The sequence below is a fragment of the Canis lupus genome, chromosome 5 (assembly GCF_048164855.1).
Source record: "Canis lupus baileyi chromosome 5, mCanLup2.hap1, whole genome shotgun sequence".
NCBI classification, from domain to species: Eukaryota; Metazoa; Chordata; class Mammalia; order Carnivora; family Canidae; genus Canis; species Canis lupus.
The window spans coordinates 63384558-63396623 of NC_132842.1; the positions used below are offsets into that span (position 1 = coordinate 63384558).

Below are 12066 nucleotides of genomic sequence, written 5' to 3' on the forward strand. Positions count from 1 at the left end.
TCTTCATTCAGTTAAGAATGAGATCTGTTTATTAAGCAGAGGACAAAGACCAGATTTTTGATATTGACTTGTATTCTTCCAGGCCTCTCTCCTTCCTATAAACTTTCTCTTCTTCCTGCCCCACCAGAATGGCGTGGGGGATGCGGCCGGTGGGGAATTAAACTTACACCTGCTTTGTTTCTGGACCCTGGTTCTTTTTGATCCGGTCACAGAGACTCAAGTTTGTCTCTCTAATTCTATTCTCACACTTCTCTTCTGAAAGAGACATGGATGCAAGATAAAGCTATCAACTTTATAAGAGCTGAGAGAGAGAGAGAGAGAGAGTTTCTGTTTGGTAGGGGCGCAATGCAATCTTTGCTTTTCTTTGGGCAATTGCCATTTTAGTTTATTTTAGTTTACTTTACGTATGTATTTATTCGGGGCAATGTAGTTAAGAGCAAGCAAGAGCAACTTGTAGCTAATGCCTAGGAAGTCCAGGCAAGATTGGCAACTTGGTGGCAGAAGGGTAGGCATAGAATATCCAGCCTGGGAGGGGAATCATGCTGTTCTAGGTCAGTGGTTTTCAAATAGGGGAGATTTCGCTCACCCTAGGGAACATCTGGCAATGTCTAGAGATGTAAATTTTCACAACTAGAAGCCAGGGATGCTGCTATACATTCTATTGTGTGCAGGACAGACCCACAACAAAGAATTATCCTACCTGACATGTCAATAGTGCTGCAGTCAAGAAAGCCTGCTCTGGATCAAGTCTTACCTGGACTACTGTGTCTGATTCGGAGTCTAACATTTTAAATAAAGATCTGGCCCATTTGGAGCTTGTCCCACAAGGGTGGCCAGGAAGTGGGGGTACTGGAAATAGTATCAAATAAGATACCAGGAAAGAGACAAAAACTGTTTCATCCAGAGAAAAGGAGATTCAGGAGACACAGGAGTTTGTTCTGCTAATTCAGAGATTGAACTGAAAGTCACAGGGAGAGAGATTTCGGCTTAAGTAAGGAGGCCATTTTGTTTATTTAAGAATTTATTTATTTGAGAGAGAGAGCACGAGCAGAGAAAGAGCAGAGGGGGAGGGGCAGATAGAAGGGGAAAGAATCTCAAGCAGACTCCCTGCTGAGGCCACCCTCAGGTGGATCAAGTCTAGTCCCATGCCAGGCTTGATCCCTTGATTCTGAGATCATGACCTGAGCTGAAACCAAGAGTCCAGCGCTTAACGGACTGAGCCACCCAGGGGCCCAAAGGAAGCCATTTCTAACAAAGTTACTGGGACTAGACTAGGCTTCCTTGTGAAGTAATGATTTCCCTGCTCCTGGTTAGGTTGAAGTTGATGCCATAAGAATGTAATTTCCCTGAGAGTAGCCAAAGTCTGGTTGTCTCCCCCACTGTATCCCCCCATGGACTGGCAGAAAACTCAAGATGTAGTTGGATACCTAGTGAATGGCTATTGCATGAACAGTATTTTGATTCTTTATCAAAGATTTCATGGAGGACATTTAAGATTAGAGAGACCCCAATTTTTACTATTGGTTTGACTTTATATTTCCTTAGGAACTATATTATCTGAATTTTAAGACAACAGTAAATAGAACTGAGAGATAGCAGAACTCAATGTAACAATTTGAAGCTTCACCTGGTGATTTCATTTTTGAAGAATCTGAATTCCTGTATAACCATGCATTGACACAAAAGGTGGGTCCCACTTTCAACCACTCCAATATTGTAGACAGACACTCCATAAAATATGCATTTTAAATCTTATATTAAAGTATTACATGTGAATGGAGAAGTGTACCTGAGACATGTCTATAACCTGTTGAACTTATTTAATTTTATTTTTCCAGCTTTATTGAGATATAATAGATATATAATGTGTAAATCTTTTTTTTTTAGTGTTTTGTTTCAAATAGGCTACATTTATTTTATTTTTTTTTTTGACATTTTTTTTTATTGGTGTTCAATTTACTAACATACAGAATAACCCCCAGTGCCCGTCACCCATTCACTCCCACCCCCCGCCCTCCTCCCCTTCCAACACCCCTAGTTCGTTTCCCAGAGTTAGCAGTCTTTACGTTCTGTCTCCCTTTCTGATATTTCCCACACATTTCTTCCCCCTTCCCTTATATTCCCTTTCACTATTATTTATAATGTGTAAATCTAAGGTGAGGGTGATCCTTTGATACACATGGATATTACAAATTGATTGCCATTATAAGGTTAGTTAACAGGTCTTTTACCTCATATAATTACACATTTATTTTCTGTTGTAATAACATTTAAGATTTATTTTCAGGGCAGCCCGGGTGGCTCAGCAGTTTAGCTCTGCCTTCAGCCCAGGGCGTGACCCTGGAGACCCCAGATCAAGTCCCATGTCAGGCTCCCTGAATGGAGCCCGCTTCTCCCTCTCCCTGTGTCTCTGCCTCTCTCTCTCTTTCTGTTTCCCATGAATAAATAAATAAAATCTTTAAAAAAAAAACACATTTAAGATTTATTTTCTAAGCAACTTTCAAGTATGTAATACAGTATTATTAACCATAGTCATCATACTGAGTATTAGATCTCAAACCTTATTCATCTTATAACTGGAGGTGTATGCCCTTTGACCATACAGTTTGTTGAGCTTTTATAGATTGAACATGCCCATGCCTCTGCTACCCACATTGAAAAACTGAACATTTCTTGCACCCTAAACTTCCATTTGTGTTTCCTTCTGGTCACCCAAAAGAAGCCACTATTCTGGTTTCTAACAGCATTGAATACTTGGACCTATTTTTGTACTTTATAGAAAAGCATCAGTGTATGTTCCCTTTGTTTCTGTCCTTTTTCATTCAACTCTAGGAGATGCATCCAAATTCTTATGTGTCCTTGTAGATTGTTCATTGTCTTTACTGAATAATATTCTATTGTGTAAGTCTACTGTAAATTATTTACCTATTCATTGGTGATGGCCATTTGAGTACTTTCCAGTTTTGGACTATTATGAAGAGGGATGATATAAACATTCTAGAACAGGCTGCTATTACCATTCTAGTTACTATGTGTTGCTATGTACAAAGCCACAACAACAAACCAACAATGATGTGTTATTTCATATGATTTTGTGGGTTGGCTTGGCAGTTCCTCTGCAGGTTCGTTCTGGGCTCACCCTGCTACTGTATTCAGTTGCACTAGAAGGTTCAAGACAGCTTCCCTCTCATGTGGCAGCTGTTGTTGGCTACCAGCTGAGGCATCTTGCATCTCCTTCATATGATTCTCCACCTTGAGCAGGCTGGGCCAGCTTTTTCAAGTGACAATCTCAGAGTGATGTCCCAAGAGGGTGAAAGGAACAGCTGCATGACGTTTTGAGTTTGGAGCTATGGAACTGGCATACCGTCATGTCTACTGCATGGCCATTCCGAATTCAAGAGGTTGGGACATAGACACCACCTTTAGGAGAAGCTGCTGAATATTGTGGCCATGCTCCAAAATTGATCACAACATCTGGTGACTATGTTATACATTTCTCTTGTTGCTGAGTCATAGGTTGGTAGATGTCTTCAAAAACTTTTTTTAAGTTGCCCAATTTCTATTCCCACCAGCTTGCATGGGAGTTGAGTTTTCTTTACCTCTTTGCCAATACTTGGTGTTGTAGGAGCACATTTTATTTTATAAAGCTTCTTTTCTAATCGAGTCAATGTGAAAGAACATCTAAATTGTCGGCTACTCTCATATGCAAATTTAAACTTCATTTTCAAAATGTATTTTGGATGCAGCTAAAAATTTAAAAACCTCCCTGAAACCTTCCATCCTCTTCTGGTTAAAGCAAAGGACCCACATGTTTCTCTGTAACACTCTGTAGTGTTAAAAGACACAACCACTCACAATTTTTTTCCCCTTCTAATAATAAGCATTTTTGTCTCTTCAGTCCCTGGGAAGATTCTAGATACCTTGGGCCACTCTTTCAGCTTAGGTGTAATCTGTGAAACATTCCAAAGTCTCTATCTTTCAATCAATCAATCAATCAATCAATCAATCGGAAAGCAGGCAGGCAGGAAGGAAAAGGGCTTTCAGACTAAAGTACTTGTGGTTCATACCACCAGTCTTTGTGTGTAGCCAGGCATGAATATTAGTCCTCAACTCTGATGCATGGGAAATGTAAGGTTGTTTTTTTTTTTTTCATAATCAAACTTTTCTGCTTCTTGAACTTCTATTCTGAGAAGGAAGGTTGGTGGTGGTGGTGGGGGCTGATGGCACAGAATTTCCATCAATCCAGGGTTGGTTCTGCCTCTCCCTAAACATTTCTCGTGGAGCTGTCTGGTTTGTTGGGCCCCTACTCATGTTACAGCTCTTGTAGAGAAGGATATTGAGTCGTGGACCCTCAAAGCTCAAGTATTGGCTTCTGCTGAGATGGTCCCATCTAGCCTGAGTCATTGATCCAGGCTGCTGTGTTGCCTTTCACTTCTAGAAGCCCAGCATTTCCCGCTTTTATCTTCATGAGCTATTTCTGCAACCTATTTGGGAGCATGAACAACATTTGATTGCTCTCAGGTTCCTTTCTCCAAGGGCAACTTGCTGACTTTGTTCAAGGACTTCATGGGGTAGAAGCTTCTTTTATTCTCACATTTCTTTGTGCTGCAAGAAGCCCCACTTGGGATGCTTCTTTGTCACATAGGATACTTCTCTACTTGTTGACCACCTCTCTAGGCATCCATCAGTCCTTGAACTCACTGGATTCAGCTTTGGAAGTGGGGAAAAGCCAAGCTGAGTTTGAGGAATTACAATGGACTCTGTCTTTTCTTGCATCCTGAATTCCAAACACATTGAGAAGGATAAGCAGTTGGAGAACATCACTCATCCATTTATTCAAATAAATACTTCTTGAATGACTACTATATGCCAAGGAAAGCTGGTATTTGAGAACGTGACTTACGTCTGTGTGAACAGTGAGTTTATAACACAGTGATGGTCAGTTTTAGTATCTGCCCAGGTAGACTGTAGTACACAGTTATTCAGTCAAACACTAATCTAGGTGTTGCTGTGAAGGTGTTTTGCAGATGTGATCAACATTTACAATCAGTGGACTTTATAAAAAGGAGTTTAACCTAGGTAATCTGGGTGGGTCTGATCTGATCAATTGAAAGGACTTAAGAACAGAACTGAAGTTTCCCTGAAGAAGAAGCTATGAAGCCTGTGGACTGCAGCATCAGCTCCTGCCTGAGAGTTCCCAGGGTGACCAGCCTGCCCTATGAATGCTGGACTCTTCTAGTTAGCTCCCACAACTGCATAAGCCAATTCCTTGCAATAAATATCTGTCTGGTGGAACCCTGACTGATTCACACATGTACACTTTAGTCACAGGCAGTCCTAGCCGCTAGAGCAATGAAGAAAGATGTTTCCAGTAGGTGGCCAGCATACACAAAGGAGATAGGAAGAGTGGGAACTAGGGATTAACTACCTCTTCTTTTCCCACCTTTCCGTCCTCTGGGGCTGGTGACAGAGGGGCAGAGAGAGGCCAGGCTGTTACGCAAAGTAGATCCTTCATCTTAGAAGAAAGAGAGTCTTTTTTTTTTTTTTTTTTTGGAAGAGAATCTTCTCTCAGTTTCTCAAACACTTGAGGAAAAACAAAGATGTCAGGGACTGTTAGAGAAAATTTAATTTTACATACCCAAATTATAAAAAGTTTGAATATTAGATCTGCCTTATTTTACTAGCTGAAGTACTTCTGATGAAATTATTGCCTTTGATCAAAATGCTCACTGAAAGAGCTCAAATTTCAGTCTTCTTTCCTCTGTAGCATTTTATGTAGAATGTTAGCCATAATATTACAATCTAATAAGATGCCAATTATAATCCAAACTTTCAAATAGTTGTTTAACTAAGTCCAAGACATCATACTATAAATACTTGTACAATGCATTTTAAATCAATCCAGTCAAGTCCTCATATAATGTGCTGACCAGAGGAAACTAGATTTTCAGGTCAAGAGTCACAACCATATATTTTTTTCCTTAAGTCTACTTTTTTCTTTCTTTCTTTCTTTCTTTCTTTCTTTCTTTCTTTCTTTCTTTCTTTCTTTCTTTCTTTCTCTTTCCTTCTTTTTCTTTCTATCTCCTTTCTTTTTTCTCCTTAAAGATTTTATTCGTTTATTTGAGGGAGAGAGAGAGAGCACAAGCAGGATGTAGGGGCAGAGGTAGAGGTAGAGGGAGAAGCAGACTCCCAGCTGAGCAAGGAGCCCAATGTAGGGATCAATTCCAGGACCATAGGATCATGACCTGAGTTGAAGGCAGACACTTAATGGACTGAGCCACCCAGGCATCTCAAGTCTACATTATTTCTGTGTGTTGCACATCTGGAGTCACACAGACCTGATTTTAAGTCCCAGTTATGTCTCCTATCAGTTCCGTGTCTTTGGGTAAATTAATCTGAGCTTTGGTTTGCATATCTTTTAAGTGGGGATGATGATTGTGTCTTACTTAAAACAGGGTTGTGAGGAGTAAGTGAATAATATATGCAAAGTGCTTAATGGGACATCTGAGTAAAGATGGTATTTGGAATTCATACATTTTACTTACCTATTTTCATTTTCTTCTTAATACCACTAAAATAATATAAAAAGTGTTTTGTTTTGAATGAATGAATGTGAGGGGAGACAGTGGCAAGAAATGTTTGGAAGCCATTAATGGAGAAATAGAATGTGGTAAGTCACTTACCATGACTTAGCATGCCTGAAAAAACAGAATCACAACCTTGTAATGTGGAAAGCTAAAAATTAACTTGATTCAAACCATAGACCCGAAGGCTTGAGATCAGGAACATAAGATGGGGTGAGGCAGAGGATCAGAATCCAGAAAGATTGATTGAAAGCCTGTATAAGAACTGTTCAAGCCTCAAATCCCCTTCCCAGTGGCATCCAGCCAGAACACTGTCCCTCTTTCATTTCAATAAAAGACCTGAAGTTTATTTTTTGGAGAGGTTAAAGCAGAAGGTCTCTGGATTGGTGGGTCTGTCATACCTGAAGATGGGGTTACCCTACTGAAAAAAACAGGGTTTAAGTGAATGAATGTATTCTGGTTGCTAAGACCCTCAATACTCTCTTACCTCAGCTTCCATAAATGACATTCAGGCCTTTTTCCTTTCTAGGAGATGAAAGGAGTCTTTTGAAGGAAATGGACATGGTTTGTGGATGTTTTGCAAGGAAGCAGTCCAGCCAGATCACCTTAGTCTTGCTGAGAGCTAATCTGTTTTTTCTCCCCTCACTCTTTAATACAGCAGAAAACTGGACTACCAGACACAAGAGAAAACTTAAACATTGAAAGATAGCAATAAAAGTGAGCAACAACACTAACAAAACCATCTGGTTAAAAAAATGGAAACCATGTAGGGAAAAGAAACCAAGAAAAGCATCCTTTTATTACTGTATACATAAATGAAGAACAGGATGCTTTAAAAAAGGAGCATTTAGAAAACAAAATGGAACCCTTGATAATTAAAAATGAGAGCAGAAAGAGAAAATCAATAGGAGAGCTTGAAGATGATGCTGAGGAAAATCCAAGAAAATCTCCTGGAAGGTAGAGTGAAAAGATGATAGAGAGTAAAAAAAATTTACAGAACCAGTCCAGGAAATATATATGAACAATGGGGTTCCAGGAAGAGAACATTGAGGGTTTGTTTAATTGAAGAACATTTCTTAGAAGTCAAGAGTGAATTCTCAGATAAGAGCCACTGAGTTATCAGCACAGTGGTTTGGAAATAGACCTACACCAGACCTGCCTGTCTTAGAACACCAGGGGAGAAAGAGAGAGAGAGAGACAGAGAAAGAGAGAGAGAGAGAGAGAACACATCAAGAATCAGAATGGTTTCAAGCTTCTTAGCAGTCATACTGGATGTTGGAAGACAATGGAAAAATGCCTTTAGAATTTGAAGAAACTTTGTTCCTACTTGGAATTTTACACATAGCCAATCTACTAACCAAGTATGAGAGTGGAATACAGATGTTTTTTGGTAAGCAATGTTTAAACAATTTTATCTCCCACATTTCCTTTCTCAGGAAGCTGCTGGAAGGTGTGCTCCCTGCAAAGGAGGGAATAAACCAGTAAGGAGGAAGACATGGGATTCAGGAAAGAGGTGGAAGTCCAACACACAAGAGAGGCAAAGGGAGTGCACAGGAGGATGTGGAAGGGGGATCCCAGGATAATAGCTGTGCACCAGGCCTAGAGGGAAACCAATTCTGGTGGGAACATATCAGAGGACTGCCACGAAAGATTCCTGCAAGAATGCAAATTGATAGAATATCAATCATCTAAATATTTTGAAAAGAGATTTAGACAAAAGACAGAGAGTTTGGAGTTGAATTAGTGGTAAGTTCACAGAAAAAAAAAACAAATAAGGAAACAAGACAGTTATCTGTAGGGAAACTAAAATTTGTACAGGAAAGAAACATAATTATTAGTTTGCTCATGACTCAGCTGTGAACAGCCTTTGCATAGTCGTAATGTCAACAGTGCATATTGATCTAGCAAAATTACAAAATAGTTCTATTGGGAAGTTGGGGGAATGGAAGTTGTACTGGGAAGTGTGTGGTATGGGGGGGAGTGAATAAAGGCTCAGCTGTCATCATCCAGAGGAGAAGGGAAATAGGTAATGTCAAAAACTGAAAAATAAAGATGTGATCCTGAGTATGTTGTTTAGAGATGTGAAGGTAAATCCCTAGATAATGTCTTCAGAGAGTTGAAAATGGTGGCCTCTGGGGAAGACAAGTGGGGCAAAAAATAGGGAGTTGTTGAGTTTTGCATAAACTTGTACAACTCTTGGCTCTTCCAATGTGTGCCTTTATATCTTTGATAAACATGAAATTTTAAGAAGTCTTAGCACAGTGCTGGTTGTGTAATGAGTCTTCAATAATTAGCTCTTATCATTAATTTTATTACCCCTAGTGTATCAACCCTGAGCAGATGTGAAAGGAAGCAAGGAGGAACTTCCTTGATGCAGAACAATTCAATCTCCGTGTGAGATCTCAGCAGTTTTCTTCATGCTGATCTCATTACTGAATTTCGGGGGAGCAGTGGAACCCTACGATACCTCCAAAAGTTAAAGGAAAGACATAAAACCACAGTCATTGAGTGTCAACTCTGTGTATGGGATTGTGGCCCTCATGTACATGATGTCATTTACCCTTAAGACCACCTGATAAGTATATCAAGTTATAAGTATCATCATGTCCATTTGACAGTCGAGGAAGATCAGTCCTGGAAGACTTAAGTAGAATTTGCTGCTCACCTCGTGGTTAAGATCGGAGCAGATCTGGGAGTTGAGTTGACTAAATCCATGCTGCTCCCTCATCATAGCCATTCATGGCCTCAAAAAGTATGTAGGCGAAATCTTGGGTGACAGTTTCATAAAAGATTCATGAGGGGAGTCCGGATGTTTGGAGGACAGGTGTAACTGGCAAGGTCTCACTACTTCAGCACTGTCTTGCCAAGAGCAGACCTCTGGGCGGGATGCCCTGGAAGCTGACCCAGCAGGCTGCCCTTCTGTTCTTGCAGTCTGCGGAGAGCCCAGTCCTGCCAACTCTAGACCCACAGAACCAGTCTGCTGTTTTCTTAATCTTTTACTTTCCTCCTGATGGAACAACTTGGTCTCCTTCCCTTCTGAGTAGACAGGTGAAGGCTGAATGGAAACAGAGCCTTTCGTTCTCCTGTTCAGAATGTAGGTGCCATTGAAGCCAGTGGCTTGAGTTACAAGGGTGGCAGAGGGCTGACTACCTTCCAGGGGCACAGGACAGTGAAGTGAGACCCTGAACACAGGGTCCCATGTTGTCATTCCTCTGCTTGAACTACAGTCCAAGTGATCACTGCTGGTGGAATTGAAGTTTGGACTACTCAACTTAGAGTTGTACAGGGATAGATGCTTATCTTTGAAAGTACTGCATGAGTTAGAATACATGTGGGAGAGGTGGCACGCTTGCAGAGGCTCAGAGGGTGTGTTTGCTGCATGAACTTCTTACAAAAGTGTGGGCAGGATTAAGGAACCTCAACAAAGAATGTTGAAGCTCCTAGGCCGGTAACAGAAAGGAGTTTTGAAGGGGCTTTGGATGGGAGAATTCACTAGACCTAGAGAGCTATAGGTAGAGGAGACAGCTGTCCAACACATCTATGATTATAGATTGAGAGATATAATCACCTTCCAACCTGTACTGGAAAGGAGCAAGTCCTGGAAATAAATACTCCAATGTTACTCCTCCTACCCTCAGATTCCCTGCTGGTGCCTTCCCTTGATTGAATCCAATTAGAAGCCAGAGGGCAAGGAAAGGTGTTCACATGGTCCCTAAAAGTCCACCTCCTACAATCAAGCAAGGTGAAGAAGGGTGGAGAATGGGTTTGGAGGGCGCAGAAAGAGACAATCCAACAGAGGTATAAAAAATAAAACAAAGAGTCACCCATGATCCCTGCTTATATAACATCAGTGCTCGCCCTCTTAACTGTGTCTTGGTGATTGTTTTGGTTTTCCTCCCCCCTTTACGCGTCTTTGCCACACTGTAGATCCAGCGCGCCAAATGGTGCCAACTCTTCTCAAGGAGACGAGCACTCATAGCAAGTATATTTTTATTGTGAAGACATCTGCACCTTCTTGCCAGCCAAAAATAACATATGGAAACGTTTCCCACATTTTCACCAGGGGGCACTCACTCCTTTCCCATGGATGGCTAGAAATGTTTTTTTGGAAGTATTTGCTGGCCAAAATAGAATCCTTTTTGTAGCCACAGTGAATGTTGGAATCAGCTCTGTCCCGAAGTAATTTCTGGCCAAACAGTGTTTCTGTTTAAAATAATATGACTGGACTCAAAGTATGCCTTCTTGGTAAATGTTTAAAATCCAACTTGCATGTTCCATTTGGAAAATACTTTGGGTCTAAACACTGCCTTACTCTTCTGCCACTGAAATGAACAAAATGAAGAAGACTTTGGGAAGATAATCTACATGCTTCATTTGTAGGTATATTTTCAGAGCCAAAAGTTCAACCAATCAAAGCAGAAGAGCAAATTGTCTCTTTGGGGGCTGCCTTGTAACCCATCCCCATGATTCATTCTGATGGATAAATGGAGCTTCCTAGGGGAAACATGTTTTCTCAAGTATAAATTCTCCCGAACAGAAAGGCATTTGTTTGGTATCATATCAATCCTATTTAGCTATTAGGTATGAAAGTGACATACTCTGTCAAAGGAACCATGCAAACAGTTGAGTAATAAAGCAATGTATGGGGAGTGAGTGGGAGGCCTCAGACGCATATTTATAAGCCTCCTCTTAAAAGTATGGATTGTGTTTGAGATTTGAAAATAATTATAGATCTTTGATTCCTTTTACATGAGCATTATATTATAACTACAGGGAAATAGAAATACATATTAAAATATTCAAAACGCACAATGATGGGAAAAATTGGCTCCTATTACTCGATTGGAGTCTTGTTATAGAGACCAGTTGGTCTGCCAGTGAACTGATCAATCAAAGGGACAGATTCAAATTGGTTCGTCTCAATAAAAAACCTTATCCTGGAGTCTGGAGACTACATGGTGTAATGAATAAGAGCAAAAGTTTTGGCATAAGATCAATCTGGATTCGAATCCCAGCTCCATCATTTCTTATCTTTGTAACCTTGGGAACATCATTCAACACTTTGAGCCTTAGTATTCTGGCATATAAAATGGGGGAAGTTATAGCATCTACCTAAATAAAGATTGATGTCAAGATTGAGACCACCACCCAAGTGTCTGGCAAATAAAAACACTTAACACTTAATGAATATTGTCGTTATTTTTATAATAAAACAACTGCATCAAAATTTATAGATAATACATTATAAAAAATCATCACATGCATTGAAATAATTCATTGCTGTTTTTTTTCCCCAATTAACTTTAGTAGCCAGCTATGGTAGTGCTAATTAGTTATTTAAAAAACAACAGCTGTTTGAGTGAATTTACTGTCATAAAACATAGGATCCCGGAGCTGGGAGGACTAACAGATTCATCTCATCCAAACTTCTTTTAAGATGAAGGGAATGCTTTTAAAAATCTTTTAAGTAAAGCTGGCTTGT

At 40.2% G+C, this 12066-nt stretch overlaps 1 long non-coding RNA gene across 2 annotated transcripts; it reads left to right on the plus strand.

Moving 5' to 3' along the window:
* Positions 1-3028: 3028 nt before the first annotated feature.
* LOC140633907 (uncharacterized) lies at positions 3029-10429 on the plus strand. 2 transcript variants are annotated; one of them, XR_012031495.1, is made up of 3 exons: positions 3029-3477; positions 7114-7974; positions 8907-10429. It is a non-coding gene; the product is annotated as an uncharacterized lncRNA (long non-coding RNA). The 2 variants fall into 2 exon arrangements; XR_012031496.1 differs by having other exon boundaries at positions 7243-7974.
* Positions 10430-12066: the final 1637 nt, after the last annotated feature.